The sequence below is a fragment of the Bos javanicus genome, chromosome 7 (assembly GCF_032452875.1).
Source record: "Bos javanicus breed banteng chromosome 7, ARS-OSU_banteng_1.0, whole genome shotgun sequence".
Lineage (NCBI taxonomy): Eukaryota > Metazoa > Chordata > Mammalia > Artiodactyla > Bovidae > Bos > Bos javanicus.
This window is the reverse complement of record NC_083874.1, coordinates 49,596,165-49,616,207: the sequence shown is the minus strand read 5'-3', so window position 1 is coordinate 49,616,207 and position 20,043 is coordinate 49,596,165. Positions and strand designations below refer to the sequence as shown.

At 42.7% G+C, this 20,043-nt stretch overlaps 1 protein-coding gene across 5 annotated transcripts in view; it reads right to left on the bottom strand.

Moving 5' to 3' along the window:
• Window positions 1-20,043, bottom strand: part of CTNNA1 (catenin alpha 1) — a 343,160-nt gene that overhangs the window by 168,947 nt on the left and 154,170 nt on the right. Inside the window, exons 1-2 of one of the 5 annotated variants that reach the window (XM_061424651.1) lie at window positions 10,585-10,699; window positions 5,878-5,969 (exon numbers count right to left, since the gene is read on the bottom strand). The exons of 2 other annotated variants lie outside the window; for them this stretch is intronic. The gene's annotated coding sequence lies outside the window, so the exon portion shown is untranslated. Of the gene's footprint in view, window positions 1-5,877; window positions 5,970-10,161; window positions 10,506-10,584; window positions 10,710-20,043 lie in introns of those variants that run through there. 2 more of the 5 variants (XM_061424649.1, XM_061424650.1) reach the window with 2 other exon arrangements.

Genomic DNA, 20,043 nt, shown 5'->3' with positions numbered 1-20,043 from the left:
AACAGAAGGTACTAATAAGACTTAAATCCTCCAACACATAAAGTATAACCAAAATTGCTTAAAGATTTCTAAGGGTATGGCTTCAAAGTCACTCAAGAGAAAAAAACTTAATTGGGCTGGGAAAGCATAAAGGATAATTGATTTCATGTTTTTCACTATGTGTTTATATGGAAGGTCAAACTTTCAAAATACAGATTTTTTTAATGAGTTTATTTTTACCTGTTTTTCTTTTTTATATGCAGTAAATTCACTTCAGTTTCCTATTCTACAGCTTTTGAAAAATTCACAGTTGTGTAATCACCTCCAAAATCAAGAGACAGAACAGTTAAAAGAATGTTATTTTCACAACAGCACACACATTGAACTAAACCACACAAGATAAATGTACAAAAATTTACTTCAAGATCAAATTTGGCATCAACTTACTGCAAAATTACAGTAAACAATGATGTGGTGTTGGCATAAACTACCATTTAAAGACTAAGAGATCAACAGAACAAAATGAAGAGCCCAGAAACAAACCCTCTGACAGTCAAATGATTTTCAGCAAGGATGTCAAGACCATTCAAAGAGGAAAGGATGGCCTTTTCAGTAAGTAGGGCTGAGAAAACTGGATATCCACATGTAAAACAATCAAGTTAGACTCTTACCTTCTACAGTATTTAATAATTAACTCAAAATGGATCAAACACCTAAACCTAAGAGCTAAAACTATAAAACTTTAGAGAAGAATCACAGGGCAAAAGATTTATGACACTGGATTTGGTAATGCTTTCTTGGATATGACATCAAAGACACAAGTAACAATAGAAAAAAAAAACTGAACTTAAAATAAAAACTGGTATATAAAAGGACACTACCAAGAGTGAAAAGGCAATCCAGACAACAAAAGAAAATAACTGCAAAACACACATGTGATAAGAGATTAATACCCAGAATATAGAGAACTAAAACTCAACAACCAAAAAAAAAAAAACCACCCCTCAGTTCAGTTCAGTTCAGTCGCTCAGTTGTGTCCGACTCTTTGCAACCCTATGAATCACAGCACGCCAGGCCTCCCTGTCCATCATCAACTCCCAGAGTTCACTCAGACTCACGTCCATCGAGTCAGTGATGCTATCCAGCCATCTCATCCTCTGTTGTCCCCTTTTCCTCCTGCCCCCAATCCCTCCCAGCATCAGAGTCTTTTCCAATGAGTCAACTCTTCGCATGAGGTGGCCAAAGTACTGGAGTTTCAGCTTTAGCATCATTCCTTCCAAAGAAATCCCAGGGCTGATCTCCTTTAGAATGGACTGGTTGGATCTCCTTGCAGTCCAAGGGACTCTCAAGAGTCTTCTCCAACACCACAGTTCAAAAGCATCAATTCTTCGGCGCTCAGCCTTCTTCACAGTCCAACTCTCACATCCATACATGACCACAGGAAAAGCCATAGCCTTGACTAGATGGACGTTTGTTGGCAAAGTAATGTCTCTGCTTTTCAATATGCTATCTAGGTTGGTCATAACTTTCCTTCCAAGGAGTAAGTGTCTTCTAATTTCATGGCTGCAGTCACCATCTGCAGTGATTTTGGAGTCCCCAAAAATAAAGTCTGACACTGTTTCCACTGTTTCCCCATCTATTTCCCATGAAGTGATGGGACCGGATGCCATGATCTTCGTTTTCTGAATGTTGAGCTTTAAGCCAACTTTTTCACTCTCCACTTTCACTTTCATCAAGAGGCTTTTGAGCTCCTCTTCACTTTCTGCCATAAGGGTGGTGTCATCTGCATATCTGAGGTTATTGTTATTTCTCTCGGCAATCTTGATTCCAGCTTGTGTTTCTTCCAGTCCAGCCTTTCTCATGATGTACTCTGCAAAGAAGTTAAATAAGCAGGGTGACAATATACAGCCTTGACGAACTCCTTTTCCTATTTGGAATCAGTCTGTTGTTCCATGTCCAGTTCTAACTGTTGCTTCCTGACCTGCATACAAATTTCTCAAGAGGCAGGTCAGGTGGTCTGGTATTCCCATCTCTTTCAGAATTTTTCACAGTTTATTGTGATCCACACAGTCAAAGGCTTTGGCATAGTCAATAAAGCAGAAATAGATGTTTTTCTGGAACTCTCTTGCTTTTTCCATGATCCAGCAGATGTTGGCAATTTGATCTCTGGTTCCTCTGCCTTTTCTAAAACCAGCCTGAACATCAGGAAGTTCACGGTTCACGTATTGCTAAAGCCTGGCTCGGAGAATTTTGAGCATTATTTTACTAGCATGTGAGATGAGTGCAACTGTGCGGTAGTTTGAGCATTCTTTGGCATTGCCTTTCTTTGGGACTGGAATGAAAACTGACCTTTTCCAGTCCTGTGGCCACTGCTGAGTTTTCCAAATTTGCTGGCATATTGAGTGCAGCACTTTCACAGCATCATCTTTCAGGATTTGAAATAGCTCAACTGGAATTCCATCACCTCCACTAGCTTTGTTCGTAGTGATGCTTTCAACAATGTGCAAAATACTAGACATTTCTCCAGAGATGATATACAAATGGCCAATAAACCCATGAAAATATACTCAGTATCACTAATCATTTGGGGAATACACATCAAAACTATGAGATAACCATCTCACATTCATTAGGATGGCTACTATCAAAACAAAAGCAAACAGGGGAAAAAAAGTGTTGGTAAAGATATGGAAAAAAATGAGAACTTCTGTGCCCGGCTGGTTGGAATGCGAAATGGTACAGCCACTGTGGAAAACAGTATGGCAGTACTTCAAAGAGTTAAAAATAAACTTACCATATAATCCAGCAATTCCACTTCTGGGTATATACTCAAAAGAACTGAAAGCAATGTCTCAGAGATATTTGAACCATGTTCACAGCAGTATACTATTCACAGTAGAACTATCCAAATGTTCATTAACAATTGAACAGATAAGCTAACTGGAATATATATAAAATAATGTTGCTGTTGTCCTCAATAAGGCAAATATATGATTCCATTTATATGAGGTACCTAGAATAGGCAAACTGATAAATAAAATAGAAAAGAAGTTACCAGGAACTGGGAAGAGAGCAGGATGGGGAGTTGCTGCTAAATAAGTAAAGATCCTGTTCAGAATGATGGAAAAGTTCTGAAAACAGATGGGGATGATGTAAACGCACTTAATGCTCAAAAATAGTGAAATGGTAAACTTTACGTTATATATATTTAATAACTTTAGTTTAAAAAAAAAAATTCTTTTAAGAGTAGCAAATCTTTCCCTGGGGAATTCCACTCCTAAGAAGTTCCCCGCCTCCACACCCGCCCAAAAAAAAGAAGTTTCCCTTAAGATGTCAGGACAGGTAGAAGATTCAGCTGCAAATTAAAGCAACTCTGGAAGCAAGCTAAATGTCCAACAGAGGACTGATTAAAGAAGCTATGTTGGAACAGTAGGGGATAATTAACATGCTATGTTAACACTGTGAGATTAACATATTTCATCAATTCTAAAGCATACATATTTCACATCTTTAAGTCTCTAAACTTTGGATGTGTTCTAAAAATGATGGTAGTTCCTAGTGTATTTAGTAGTGTTTACTTCTTGTGTGTGGGCTCAGTCATGTCCAAGTCCCTTCAACCCTATGGGCTGAAGCCTGTCAGGCTCCTCTGTCCATAGGATTTTTCAGGCAAGAATACTGGAGTGGGTTGCCATTTCCTACTCCAGGGGAATCTTCCCAACCCAGGGATAGAATCCACATTTCCTATGTCTCCTGCATTGGCAGGCGGATTCTTTACCACTGAGCCACCTGGGAAGCCCTTATTTTTCTCAGTGGTACATAAAATAAAGGTTAATCTTAATGCTATTAACAGGGGAAATGTTCAAGTATGATAAATGGACCAGAGCAAATAAAGTAAAAATCTAGTTTTTATAAAAGTTATAGTCAATACACTCTTAGAAAAAATATCAGAGCATGTACACCAAAATGTTAATAGTGTTTATCCCTAGGTGATAAAAATGAGTGGTGGTTTTATTAAAAAAAAAAAAAAAAACTGGATATAGGGACTTCCTTGGCAGTCCAGTGGCTAAGACCCTATTCTTCCAATGCAGGGAGCTGGGTTTGATCCCTGGTCAGGGAATGTGCCATATGCCACAACTAAAGATCCCGTGTGCCGCAACTAACAGTCAAATAAATAAAAATAAAACGTTTAAAAAAAAAAAAAAACTGGATGTAAAGCCAAGCTGCTTCCACCCCCATATCAATCCGGCAAATCCTATATATAGCATACCTACTCATATTAGACATGAGTCAGGTATCACAAAAGACTGAAAAATGCGAAAGAATGTAATGGCCTTGAAGGAACTCATCATGTAGCAAAAGAATTTATGGTCCACAAGAGCCTTTAGGAAGGTAAATCAGCAACTCAGTGCTATGTAAATAACAGCACTCCATAAGTAAAATAATAAATTAGCATTTTATCACATCAGACATTAAAAATAAATATCCTTTATGAAAGTGAAAGTCGCTCAGTTCTGTCCAACTCTTTGCGAACCCACAGACTGTAGCCTGCCAGGCTCCTTTGTCCACAGAATTCTCCAGGCTAGAATACTGGAGTGGGTAGCCATTCCCTTCTCCAGAGGATCTTCCAACCCAGGGATCAAACCCAGGTCTCTCGCACTGCAGACAGATTCTTTACCATCTAACCCAATAAGGAAGCCCAAATTATCCCATAAGCTCATCACACTTATTTCACAGATGACAAAGTTCAGATTCTCCAGCTGAGATCCCTTAAGATTAAAAACCCCTAAAAGCAGTTGACTTCCCTGGTAGCTCAGACAGTAAAGCGTCTGCCTACAACGTGGGAGACCGGGGTTCGATCCCTGGGTTGGGAAGATCCCCGGAGAAGGAAATGGCAACCCACTCCAGTATTCTTGCCTGGAAAATTCCGTGGACAGAGGAATCCGGTAGGTTATAGTCCATGGCGTTGCAAAGAGTCAGACATGACTGAGTGACTTTCACTACAAGCAGGTTATCATCATAAATCAGGTAACAGACACATAATCAATACAAATTAGCAACAGCAGAAAATACCCTGTCATACAATTACTGTTTGTTATGATATTTTAAGAATTACATTAAAAAAAAAATTCTCTTCATAAGTTTTCCTTCCTCACTATGTGCTTACTGTAAAGAGGTCACAATAAAAAACTTTATCTCCTGTCCTCAAAGAAGTCACAGCTCAGCTGAGGAAGGGGTGCAGGGGGAGACACAGAGAAAAGCTCTATGACAACGGAGTTGGCAATGATTTCTTAGAAGACACCAAATGCACGAGGAACAACAACAACAACAAAATAGATAAACTGGACTTGATCAAAATTTAAAACTTTTGAACACTAAAGGATATACCAACAGGGTAAAACTGAGAGAAAATATTTCAAGTCCTGTATCTAATAAGGGATTAACAGCCAGAAGATACTAAGAAATCCTATACCTTAACAACAAAAAACCCAAACAATTAAAATGGGCAAAGGAGTTGAACAGTGATTTCTTCCAAGAAAATACACAAATAGCCAATAACCACATGAAAAACAGTCAACATCACTAAACATTAGAGAAATACAAATCAAAACCACAATGAAACATCAACTCATATCTATCAGGATAACTTATTAAAAAGTAAACAAATCTTTGTAAAAATTAAAAATAGAAATTAACAAGTGTTGATGAAAATGTGGAGAACATGGAACACTTACACATTACTGTTATGAATATAAAATAACACACCTACTGTAGAAAATGGTATGGCAGATCCTCAAAAATTTAAGCACAGAATTACCATACCAAATGAACTAGAAATTCCATTTCTAGGTATATATCCAAAAGAGATGAAAGCAGGAACACAAACACGTATTTGCATACCTGTGTTCACAGGAGCATAATCCACAGTGGCCAAAATGTGGAGGCAACCCAAGTGTTCATCAACAGATGAATGGATAATGGAGTACTCAACCCTTAAAAAGAAGGATATACTGACAACATGGGTAAAACTTGAAAGCATTATGCTAAGTTAAACAAGCCAGGTATTAATACAGTCAAATTCAGAGACAGAAAGTACAATGGAGGTTGCCAGTGGGCCAGAGGGGGAGAGGAAATGGAAAGTTATTGTTTCACGGTTATGGAGCTTCAGTTTAGGACAATGAAAATTTTTTCTGGATAGGGACAGTGACAGTGGTTACACAACAAAGTGAATGTACTTAATGCCACTGAAGTGTACACATAAAGATAATTTAAATTGTACATCTTGTTATGTATATTTTTAAAAGATAATGAGAATGTCATAATCAGGTGCAAATTTCAGAATCTCCAGTAAGTTAAAGATCACTTTCAACAACAATGATCAATGTCTCAACAGAAGAGGCATATCGATCAGATAGATAGCATTTGTGTCAAGAGAAGGACTGAGCATTCCAGAACAAACGCCTGGCAGATGCAGAGACATATAGCAACAATTCACAATAGAAGATAAGGCTGAAAAAGTAAGGACTCAGAAGGTGTTAAATGCCAATCTAAAATTCTGACTAGTGCAGCAACAAGACAGCAGTGTATCTCCCCAAAAGAATAAGTATCGCTTGTATGTAAAAGACTGAATGGTGGAGGGGAAAACAGTAAGAAATTCAGTTAACTTTAGCAGATGTTTATAGAGCAACGATAATGTTCCAAATTCTCAGATCATAAAAACTGAAGGGAGAGGAGGAATGGGTAGCAACTGCAAAGGGATTTCTAGAGTACTAGTAATTTTCTGTTTCTTGATCTGGGTGGTGGACATGGTGGTGTTCACTCAATTCATTAAGCTGCTGCTAAGTCGCGTCAGTCGTGTTCAACTCTGTCCGACCCCACAGACAGCAGCCCGCCAGGCTCCCCGTCCCTGGGATTCTCCAGGCAAGAACACTGGAGTGGGTTGCCATTTCCTTCTCCAATGCGTGAAAGTGAAGCCGCTCAGTCCTGTCCAACTCTTAGCGACCCCATGGACTGCAGCATACCAGACTCCCCAAAAAAAGTCCCTCACTGTTTCCATTGTTTCCCCATCTATTTGCCATGAAGTGATGGGACCGAATGCCATGATCTTAGTCTTCTGAATGTTGGGCTTTAAGCCAACTTTTTCACTCTCCTCTTTCACTTTCATCAAGAGGTCCTTTAGAAAAATGTATATATAGAAATTATGCTATGCTATGCTAAGTCGCTTCAGTCGTGTCCGACTCTGTGCAACCCCATAGACGGCAGCCCACCAAGGCTCCGCCATTCCTGGGATTCTCCAGGCAAGAATACTGGAGTGGGTTGCCATTTCCTTCTCCAATGCATGAAAGAAAAAAGTCAAAGTGAAGTCGCTCAGTCGTGTCCGACTCTTAGCGACCCCATGGACTGCAGCCTACCAGGCTCCTCCGTCCATGGGATTTTCCAGGCAAGAGTACTCGAGTGGGGTGCCATTGCCTTCTCCAATAGACATTATAGAAATTTCTAAATATAAATTATATAAAATGTAATTTTGGTTTCTATAAATATATTAAAATATACATAAAGTATAAAACAATTTATCCAGAGAACTACAAGCAGTTTTGATAGTTCAAAAATTAATCTAAACTAGAGTGGAAGCAGAGAGAAGGGAAAACAAGAACTTATAAGAGGAAGACAAAATGGAAAGGATTTCATCTGATTACAGCTGGATGGAAAGGAGTAAGAATGAAATGAACATAGTTATCATTCACTCAAAGTATCAACTTGGTAGTCAAGGCCCTCCATTATCTGACTGTTGCTCATCTGTCATAGTTCCACCCACAAGCCAGATTCCATAAAGAAAAGACTCCTTCCTCCTTCATTCAATGGGCATCTAATGTTTTCTTTATTCTCCAGGCCAGATACCATGCCAAAGATCAAGGCTCACTTTCTAACAGAAAAGACAAACAACGATATCAATAACAAGGTATAGTGTAATGGAGTACACCACCTGGTGGAAGAGATCTGCTACCAAAAAGGAAAGTGCTAGCTTAAAGTCTTGTAATAGGATAAAAATGATGGAATACAAAGGGGGAGGGGGTTCATCACTGAGCAAACAACATGTCCAATTCATATTTCATATGTTAAACTTATCTCATTTCTCCAAAATACAGCTCCCTTTATCTCACCACTCTCAGTCCCACCATCTTCCTAGCTCAACTCCCTACTTCCATTTGTACACAATACAAGCCCTGTAAGCACTAGCAGAAGTGATCTTACAAAGGAAATCAGACCATGAAACTCACTACAACGGTTTCTTACAACTCTTAGAAGAAAATCCAAACATGTGATCTGGAGTTTCCTGGCAATTTCATGTGAGGCCTTCCCCCTACTCTAAAAGAACTTAAAGCTACACAAGTCTTCTCTTAGGTCTCTAAACACATGGAGTTCTTTCCTGTCTCAGGACCTTCAGGCAAGCAGAGATCCCTCTTCCCTCTGTGCAGATCTTCATCAGCAAACAAACCACAACAACCAGCTCTATCCTGTCTCACACTGTCCCTTTTTCAAAGAAATCTCAGGACTCTGCCAGTTACTGCCCATCTCCACATCTGGTTTAGGTATAAAAAAGAAAAAGGTATCTCATTTTGGTCCTCGAGTTTGAGAAGCCTCTTGGGACACCCAAGCAGTTCTCTGGTGCACAAGTGACCCTATGGATCAAGTGAGATGTTCTAATTCAAAAAAGAAGCTTCCACTTTAGCATCAGTGTTGGATTTTTAACCTAAGTTTGATGACAGGAAGACTATGTAGAAAAGTGATTCTCAACTTAGAGGAAGAGGGCACCCCTGATCTCTAAGTCACTGTATGGAATGAGATGTTACTAATGAACGGAGGGTGACACCCCATCAATGATGTAAGGCTTTCGAGATACGTTGGATAGAATCCTTGATAAGAGTGCATAGAACAACAAGTAAAAAAAAAAAAAAAAAGAACAAGTAAAACCAAAACAAATACAAAAACAAAAACCCAGACTGAGAAACAAGAACCAAGAGTAAAAGGAAAACCAGGAGAGACTTAGATCACAATTCCATAAACTCCGTTGCCCTTTTATGCTTCCTCCTAACCAAACCCTACTCCTGTTTCATCCAGTTCAAAAGCTGTCCTCCCCTGGAAGCATTTTGGTCTTATCCAAACAAAACTCATTAGCCCCCTTTCCATGTCTCCACCAGTTTTTATCATTAATATTATGTAAGACTGACCATTCACAAGCTTCTTATCAATACTATTATGGTAGTAAACGCCATCATTCTTGTACTACACCTGGGGTGTATGTGTCTCTTTCTTATTACAGTGTGAGGTCTTGGGGTTAGATATCATTTCTTAAAATTAAAGTGGATAAAAAAATATTTCACTTAGTAAAACTCAAAAAGAGTAAATAACTGGGCAGAGGTTCTGGATAACTTCTCAACCCGTTCCTCTTGTAAAACAAAATAACATCCTAATTAACATGATTTCTAAATTCATCCTTTCCTAAAGAAACATAACACCTGTAGCGTCTTTAAAAATCACTGCTAAAGAAAATACCCTCTTATCGAAATGCCTATCCTGTTGCAACAATACAATGATGTAATCATTTCCTTCACCATAAACAAGAAAAGTCCTTAACTTGGTTGGAGACTTAACACAACTTACTCTATTCTAAATTACTGTAAGTTTTGTCCAACACACACACACACACACACACAAAGTATTACGAAGACGCAGGGGTACATTAAGAGGGTGTGAGTCCTGGATCTGAGCCAACTGCCGCCCGCATTATTAGGAAGCCATTCCTGCCAAGCCAAGGTTAGGCATTCAGTCAATATTTTTTCCAACAAGTGTTTCACACAAGCACACTCCTTTAAAAGTTAACAAAAAGAGATTCCAACGCCACTCGTGAAAACTAGGACTAATCAGAATTAAGTATTCAATTAACCAGCACAATAAGTCAGAGTAATTTCAAAAACAAAGGTTAATTCGGTGCACGCCAAAAGTCCACACACGGGTGTGGCGCCCATTCCCAGCCAGGCTGTGTCAGGGAAAGGGCCACAAACTTTCCATTTGCTCCGGCCGGCAATGCGGGGCTGCGGGCTCAGCCCATGTCGCGTCCACCTGACCTGGAAGTTTCGGTGGTGGGGGAGGGGTGCGACCACAGATACCACAAACCACACTTACTTCAGAGGAAAACTCAACTCCCGGAACCACCCGCACCTCGAGCAACGCGCACTCTTCCCCGCAAGCAAGGCGGCCGCGGGGGCCCAGCGCGGGTCTGGCGCGCGCACCGAGCCCACTTGAACAAAGTTTAGACACCCGGAGAAACTTTCCAGAAAGGAAGCGCCGCGGTAGCGCGGGGTCCGCCAGTCGCTCCGCTCCAGCCGCCGCGGCCCCTCAACTTCCCGAAGGCCAGGAAGCGCCGGCCCCGCCCGCCGGGCCAGGGCCCAGGCCGGGGGCCCCGCCAGGGAAGCGGGCCGAAGGCCGCACAGGCGCCGGCCTCAAGCCCGATTCAGGGGAAGGTCGCTGAGGTGACCGCGCCCGGCCCGCCCACTCGAGGAGCCCCTCGGACGGCTGGGGAGCCCGCACCCGCACGAAGACAATTACCTGCGGCGAGCTGGGCGAGCGCTTGAAGATTCCAGAGGCCAGAAGCCGACGGGCCGTCGCTTTGTCTCCCCCAGTCCTGCTCGGAGGAGGAAATGGGCCGCCCGGCGCCCCCGCCCCCGGCCCGCCCCCCGCCCGCGGCCCCCGCCCCCGCCCCGCGGCCCGAGCCCCGCCCGCCCTTCTCAGCACCTCCCTCCGGCGCGCTCTTCCCAGCGCCTCCCGCTGCCGCCCAGCTTTCCCAGTTCTCCCTTTGGGGGCGAGTCCTCGACCAAAGAGGCTGGCAATGGCAGACCCGGACCCCTAAAAGGACCTCTTGCTCTCCGCCCTTCACCTCTGAGTTACTTCATCCCAGGCTACTAGTAACCAAAGATGGGAGTGACACCCCTCCCACCCCCGAGAGGTAGGAGGAACGCTCACTCCTGGAACAGCCCGCGAGCTGGGGAGAGCAGGTGAGTCACCGCTCTGCGCACAGGTGAGTACCCGGGCGCGGCCGGCTCAGGCCCCACCCCTTCGCTGGTGCCCCAGGGACCGGGCGAGGAAACGCAGAGTCCCGGGCACGCTCCTCTGAGGAGTGCCACAGGTGTTCCTCAATGACCGGCTTCTGAAAAAAAGTGCTCTAGCCCCCGCTCCTAGTTTCACAGCAAGAGAAACTGAGGCCCCGTAGCTTGAGGCGAAGTGGAGCTAGAATCCGACTCTAGGGACCTCATAATGTGCGATGAAAGCCCTCCGAGAAATAACCTAATCCATCTGTCACTTGACAGATGGGGTAACCGAGAGCTATCCTGATGGAGGACAAGAATCTTGTCACAGAGGTGTCCCCTCCAGAGATTGCCCCCAATCGCGTGCGCGCCCCCACGGTTGATTTCAGTCAGTTCAGTCGCTCAGTCGTGTCCAACTCTTTGCGACCCCATGAACCACACCACGCCAGGCCTCCCTATCCATCACCAACTCCCGGAGTCCACCCAAACCCATGTCCATCGAGTCGGTGACGCCATCCAACCATCTCATCCTCTGTTGTCCCCTTCTCCTCCTGCCCTCAATCTTTCCCAGCATCAGGGTCTTTTCAAATGAGTCAGCTCTTCACATCAGGTGGCCAAAGTATTGGAGTTTCAGCTTCAACATCAGTCCTTCCAATGAACACCCAGGACTGATCTCCTTTAGGATGGACTGGTTGGATCTTCTTGCAGTCCAAGGGACTCTCAAGAGTCTTCTCCAACACCACAGTTCAAAACCATCAATTCTTCAGCGCTCAACTTTCTTTATAGTCCAACTCTCACATCCATACATGACCACTGGAAAAACCGTAGCCTTGACTAGACGGACCTTTGTTGGCAAAGTAATGTCTCTGCTTTTTAATATGCTGTCTAGGATGGTCATAACTTTCCTTCCAAGGAGCAAGCATCTTTTAATTTCATGGCTGCAATCACCATCTGCAGTGATTTTGGAGCCCAGAAAAATAAAGTCTGACACTGTTTCCACTGTTTCCCCATCTATTTCCCATGAAGTGATGGGACCGGATGCCATGATCTTCATTTTCTGAATGTTGAGCTTTAAGCCAACTTTTTCAGTCTCCTCTTTCACTTCAGTATTGGTCTATAAATCCAAAATAATGCAAGACAACAATACCCACAGAGCACTGAACAAGGTGCTAGGGAGACCTGCCTTCAACATGTTTACCCTTTACTACTTATATCTCCCTTTCCCAGGAAATGCAAACTCCTAGAAGACAGCAGCTGTGTTCCCTACAGCACCCAGCACAATGCTCATCCCCTAGGCAATTAATGTCTGTGGGTGAATGTGCCCGCTGTAATTCAAAGCACTGTGGATCTGTGCTAGTTGGGAGTTACTGACAAAAGGCAGTAGGACCATGAAGGGAGAGAACAACCTTAAAGAGAAAGACCTTAACAAGGCAACTTTTGTCCACCCACATCTCATTCTATGTCTAGCTTCAGAACCTTTGCTCCTATGGCCTCCTCTGCCTGGAGTGGCTATGGCTTCCCTCCCCTCCCCCACTGTACTTAGCTACCTTAGAACATAGTATTCAATCAATAAATATTTGAACTAACAAGAGATAAAGGAGTATGTTCCATAACTTTGTATATTCATCACTTCACTGAAGTACCAGTTACTTAGTTTGCAAGGTCCCATGTTCAAAAATTGCTAACAATTACAAGATCCCAACATTGGAGCATTAAACCAAGCATGGGGCTTTCCAGGTGGCACAGTGGTAAAGAATTTGCCTGCCAATTCAGGAGACACAGAAATGTGGGTTTGATCCCTGAGTTGGGAAGATCTACTGGATCAGGAAATGGCAACCCACTCCAGGATTCTTGCCTGGAAAATTCCATGGACAGAGGAGCCTGGTGGGTTACAGTCCATGGGGTCAAAAAGAATTGGACACAACTGAGCGCACGCGCACACACACAAACACACACACATACGAGAAGCCTTCCTAAGCATAGGGCCCTGGTACAGACTGAATGTTTGTTTCTCCTCTCCCCCAAATTTATGTTGAAAACCTAATGCCCTTGGTGATGGTATTAGGAGATGGGGCCTCTAGTACATGATTAGGTCATGAGGGATTTGTACCCTTATAAAAGAGGCCCCAGAGATCTCCCTTGCCCCTTCTGCCATGAGAGAACAGAGCTTTGACTATGAATCAGGAAGACAGCTCTCCCTACAACATGATGATGCAAATGTCTTGATCTTGGACTTTCCAGTCTCTGGAACTGAGAAATAAATTTCTGTTATTTATAAGCTACTCATTCTGTGGCATTTTGTTATAGCAGCCCCAAAAGACTAAGACAGGCTCTAAAGATGAAAGTGTGGATTTGTTTGAGGAAAAGAAGGATCAGTTCAGTTCAGTTCAGTTGCTCAGTCGCGTCCGAATCTTCGACCCCATGAATCGCAGCATGCCAGGCCTCCCTGTCCATCACCAACTCCCGGAGTTCACCCAGACTCATGTCCATCGAGTCAGTGATGCCATCCAGCCATCTCATCCTCTGGCGTCCCCTTCTCCTCCTGCCCCCAATCCCTCCCAGCATCAGAGTCTTTTCCAATGAGTCAACTCTTCACATGAGGTGGCCAAAGTACTGGAGTTTCAGCTTTAGCATCATTCCTTCCAAAGAAATCCCAGGGCTGATCTCCTTCAGAATGGACTGGTTGGATCTCCTTGCAGTCCAAGGGACTCTCAAGAGTCTTCTTCAACACCACAGTTCAAAAGCATCAATTCTTTGGCACTCAGCTTTCTTCACAGTCCAACTCTCACATCCACTGGAAAAACCATAGCCTTGACTAGACGGACCTTTGTTGGATCAGGTGACAGAAAAAGAATATGATAAGAGACTTGCAGTGTTCCCTGTAAGCTATGGTGAGTCACCTCCTGACCCCTGAGAAACCATGACAAGCTTACTAGGGGTAACTTGAGCATTCATTAAGTCCAAGGTACCTGCTATGTGATGGAGCAGCAACAATGAATAAAACTGACTTTAAAACTGAGATAAAATTGAGATCCGTGTTCTCACAAATGTGAAATGTAATAGAAGAGACAGGTATTAAAACAAGTAAACTACAAAAAAAAAAGGTCAAGTGTGAAAATAGGGTAGAGCAACAAGTCGATTTAGGGGAAAATTAACCTAATCTGGGGCTTCCAGTTGTTGCTAGCAGTAAAGAACCTGCCTGCCAATGCAAGAAATGTAAGAGATATGGGTTCAATCCAACCTGCATCCCTTGGAAATGAGTCCAAGATGGCAGAGTAGAAGGACATGCACTCATCTTCTGCAAGAACTCCAAAATTACAACTTGCTGCTGAACAGCCATCAACAGGAGAATGGTGGGTCCCACCAAAAAAATACACCCCCCGTCCAAGGGCAAAGGAGGAGCCCCAGCAAGACTGTAAGGGGAGTGAAATCCCATTTAGAATCAAAACCCATACCCGCCAGAGATGCTCGGAGGGCGAAACAAAACCTTGTGCACACCAGGAGACCCCACAGAGACTGAGCCAGACCTGCCTTTGAGTGTTTGAGTGTCTCCTGAGGAGGTATGGGTCTGCAGTGCCCTGCCACAGGGGCAGCGACTTTGGATGCAACAGACCTGGGTGTGGCATAAGCCCTCTTGGAGGAGGTCGCCATTAACCCCACCATAGAGCCACCAGAATTTACACAGGACTGTGGAAACAGAATCTTGGAGGGCACAAACAAAACCTTATGCACACCAGGACCCGGGAGAAAGGAGCAGTTAACCCACAAGAGACGGACCCAGACTTGCCTGTGAGTGTCCAGGAGTCTCCAGCGGAGGTGTGGGTCAGCAGTGCCCTGCCGCAGGGTCTGGGGCACTGAGTGCACCTATGGGTGCACAGACGTTTTAAAGCAGGTCGCCATTTTCTTCATTACAGGTCAAACAACAGAGAGGGACCACAGCCCTGCCCATCAACAGAAAATTGGATTAAAGATTTACTGAGCATGGCCCCACCCCTCAGAATAAGTTTCCCCCATCCCCAGTCTATCCCGTCAGGAAGCTTCCATAAGCCTCTTATCCTTATCCATCAGAGGGCAGACAGATGAAAACCACAATCACACAAAACTAACCAAACTGATCACATGGACCACATGAACCAAATGGATCATGTATGGATCCATGTGGATCCACATGGACCACAGCCTTATCTAACTCAATGAAACTATGAGCCATGCCTTGTTGGGCCACCCAAGACAGATGGGCCATGGTGGAGAGTTCTGGCAAAATGTGGTCCACTGGAGAAAAGAATAGTAAACCACTTCAGTATTCTTGCCTTGAGAACCCCATGAACAGTATGAAAAGGCAAAAAGAAAGGACACTGAAAGATGAAATCCCCAGGTCGGTAGGTGCCCAATATGCTACTGTAGAAGAGTGGAGAAATAATTCTAGAAAGAATGAAGAAATAGCCAAAGAGAAAACAATGCCCAGTTGTGGATGTGACTGGTGATGGAAGTAAAGTACAATGCTGTAAAGAACAATATTGCATAAGAACTTGGAATGTTAGGTCCTTAAATCAAGGTAAATTGGAAGTGGTCAAACAGAAGATGGCACAACAGAAGATGGCAAGAGTGAACATCCACATTTTAGGAATCAGTGAACTAAAATGGACTGGAATGGGCATATTTAATTCAGATGACCATTATATCTACTACTGTGGGCAAGAATCCCTTAGAAGAAATGGAGTAGCCCTCATAGTCAACAAAGAGTCCGAAATGCAGTACTTGGATTTACTCTCAAAGACGACAGAATGATCCTTCTGTTCCTTTCCAAGGCAAACCATTCAGTATCACAGTAATCCAAGTCTATGCCCCAACCACAAATGCCAAAGAAGCTGAGGTTGAACAGTTCTATGAAGACCTATAAGACCTTCTAGAACTAACACCCAAAAAAAGATGTCCTTTTCATCATAGGGGACTGGAATGCAAAAGTAGGAAGTCAAGAGATTCCTGGAGTAACAGGCAAGTTTGGTCTTGGAGTAAAAACTGAAGCAGGGCAAAGGCTCAGGTTTACCAAGAGAAAGCACTGGTCATAGCAAACACCCTCTCCCAACAACACAAGAGAAGACTCTACATACACATGGTCATCACCAGATGGTCAAAACTGAAATCAGGTTGATTATATGCTTTGCAGCCAAAGATGGAGAAGCTCTATACAGTCAGCAAAAACAAGACCGAGAGCTGACAAGGCTCAGATCATGAGCTCTTTATTGAAAAATTCAGACTTAAATTGAAGAAAGTAGGGAAAACCATTAGACCGTTCAGGTATGATCTAAATCAAATCCCTTATGAATATACAGTGGAGGTGATGAATATAGATCCAAGGGATTAAATCTGATAGAGTCCCTGAAGATCTGTGGATGGAGATTCATGACATTATATAGGAGGCAGGGTTAGACCATCTCAAAGAAAAAGAAATGCAAAAAGGCAAAATGGTTGTTTGAGGAGGCCTTACAAATAGCTGAGAAAAGAAGTGAAGCTAAAGGCAAAGGAGAAAAGGAAAGATACACCCATTTGAATGCAGAGTTCCAAAGAATAGCAAGGACAGAAAAGAAAGCCATCCTCAGTGGTCAATGCAAAGAAATAGAGGAAAACAATGGAATGAGAAAGACTAGGGATCTCTTCAAGAAAATTAGATACTAAGGGAACATTTCATGCAAAGATGGGCACAGTAAAGGCCAGAAATGGTATGAGCCTAACAGAAGCAAAAGAGATTAAGAAGAGGTGGCAAGAATACACATAACTATATTAAAAAGATCTTCATGACTCAGATAACCACAATGCTGTGATCAACCACCTAGAGCCAGACATCCTGGAATGGGAAGTCAAGTGGGACTTAGGAAGCATCACTACAAACAAAGCTAGTGGAGGTGATGGAATTCTACTTGAGCTATTTCAAATCCTAAAAGATGATGCTGTTAAAGTGCTGTACTCAATATGCCAGCAAATTTGGGAAACTCAGCAGTGGCCACAGGACTGGAAAAGGTCAGTTTTCATTCCAATCACGAAAGGCAATGCCAAAGAATGTTCAAATTACTGTACAATTGCACTCATCTCACATGCTAGCAAAGTAATGCTCAAAATTCTCCAAGCCAGACTTCAACAATACGTGAACCATGAAATTCCAGATGTTCAAGCTGGATTTAGAAAAGGCAGAGGAACCAGAAATCAAATTGCCAACATCCTGTTGGATCATCGAAAAAGCAAGAGAGTTTCGGAAAAACATCTATTTCTGCTTTGACTACACCAAAGCCTTTGACTGTGTGGATCACAACAAACTGTGGAAAATCCTTAAAGAGATGGGAATGCCAAACCACCTCACCTGCCTCCTGAGAAACCTGTATGCAGGTCAAGAAGCAACAGTTAGGACTGGACATGGAACAACAGACTGGTTCCAAATTGGGAAAGGAGTACATCAAGGCTGCATATTGTCACCCTGCTTATTTAACTTATATGCAGAGTACATCATGTGAAATGCTGGACTGGATGAATCACAAGCTGGAATCAAGACTGTTGGGAGAAACATCAGTGACCTCAGATACACAGATGATACCACCCTTATGGCAGAAAGCAAAGAAGAACTAAAGAACCTCTTGATGAAAGTGAAAGTGGAGAGTGAAAAAGTTGGCTTAAAACAACATTCAGAAAACAAAGATCGTGGCATCTGGTCCCATCACTTCATGGGAAATAGATGGGGAAACAATGGAAACAGTTTTAGATTTTCTTTTCTTGGGCTCCAAAATCACTGCAGATGGTGACTGCAGCCATGAAATTAAAAGATGCTTGCTCCTTGGAAGAAAAGCTATGACCAACCTAGACAGCATATTAAAAAGCAGAGACATTACTTTGCCAACAAAGGTCCATCTAGTCAAACTACGGTTTTTCCAGTAGTCATGTATGGATGTGAGAGTTGGACTATAAAGAAACCTGAGGGGAGGGAAGTGGAAGGGGGGGTTCAGGATGGGGAACATGTGTACACCCGTGGCGGATTTATGTTGATGTATGGCAAAACCAATACAATATTGTAAAGTAAAAAAATAAAATAAAATGCAGATTGCTGCTGCTAAGTCGCTTCAGTCATGTCCAACTCTGTGCAACCCCATAGATGGCAGCCCATTAGGCTCCTCTGTCCCTGGGATTCTCCAGGCAAGAATACTGGAGTGGGTTGCCATTTCCTTCTCCAATGCAGATTATCAAACCTAAAAAATAAATAAATAAATAAATAAAAATATCAAAGCACACACACAAAAAAGAAAGCTGAGTGCCAAAGAATTGATGCTTTTGAACTGTGATGTTGGATAAGACAGTTGAGACTCCCTTGAACTGCAAGGAGATCAAACCAGTCAATCCTAAAGGAAATCAGACCTGAATATTCATTGGAAGGACTAATGCTGAAGCTGAAACTCCAATACTTTGGCCACCTGATCCGAACTGAAACTCCAATACTTTGTCCACCTGATGCAAAGAACTAACTCATTAGAAAAGACCCTGATGCTGGAAAAGATTGAAGGCAGGAGAAGGGATGACAGAGAATAAGATGGTTGGATGGCATCATCAACTCAATGGACATGACTTTGAGCAAGCTCTGGGAGTTGGTGATGGACAGGGAAGCCTGGTGTGCTGCAGTCCATGATGTCGCAAAGAGTCAGACACAACTGAGTGACTGAACTGAACTGAACCTAATCTGGGGTTCAGTGACCCAAGGAAGTCTCCTTTATGCTGTGACCCACTCTTGCCAGACTTTTTCACTCACCTCTCCACCCAAACTCCACCCTTTATCAAGGTCAGTAATGACCTCCATGATGCCAAATCCAGTGATCAGTCTCTGCCCACGGTTGACTTGTACCATCAGCAGTGTTTAGTCACTCTCCCCCTTAAAATACCATCTCCATTGGATCTCCAAGCACTAGGCTCTTCTGGTTTTCCTTCAGTCTCCCTGAATACAACTTCGGAGTCTTCTGTATTAATTTCCTCTACATCTTCGCAAACTCTAAATAGTTTCCAGAGTTCTCAAAGTGCAGTCTAAGAACTCCTGAAACCTTTCCAAGGGATTGTAAGATAAAATCTATTTTAATAGTAATACTAAAATAGCATTTGCTTTTTCCATTCACAATCTCTTATGGAGTAGAGTGTTCTACAGGTTGCGTGCATGCTCAGTCGCTAATTAGTGTCTGACTCTTTGTGACCCCATGAACTATAGCCCACCAGGCTCCTCTGTCCATGGGATTTCCCAGGCAAGAACACTGCAGTGGGTTGTTATTTTCTACTTCAGGGAATCTTCCTGACCTAGGGATCGAACCTGGGTCTCCTGCATCACTGAGCCAGCTGGGAAGCATTCTATAGGTTATATGATGTATAATATGGTATCACTCAAAATGCAGAAGCAGATACAAGAATCCAGCTACCTTTCATTAAGCCAGACGTTTAAAAAATTTGCAAAAATGCAAAACAATTACATTTCTCCCCTTGAATTTTCTTTTGTTTTAGAAAACACTGTTATTTTTCTTTTTAAAAATACTGTTTAATGCCTATAAAAGCAGATCTGCCAAAATAAACTTTAAGACTTTCTATATTAAAAAAAAAAAGTTATTTATGATAACATGCAATACTGCAGTCAATACTGACAGATAAAACTCCCATAAAGAAAAGCTCTTCAAGATCCTCAAAAAATTTTAAGAGTGTAAAAGGATCTTGAGACTTAAAAGTTTAAGAACTGCTGTTAAGAGTGTCCCAGGACTCCATCCTTCAACTTCTTTTTCTGTCTACCATCAACCCACTGGTGATCTCATCCAATCTTTTTGCTTTAAATATGCTGGCAACTGTAGGTTTGTATTTCAACCTGAACCTTTCCCTCTGAATTCTAAACTTGCAGACCGAGCTCCCTACTTGATACCATCATAAGAATATCCAGAAGGCACTTAGGCATCTCACACTGTATATCTATGTGTCC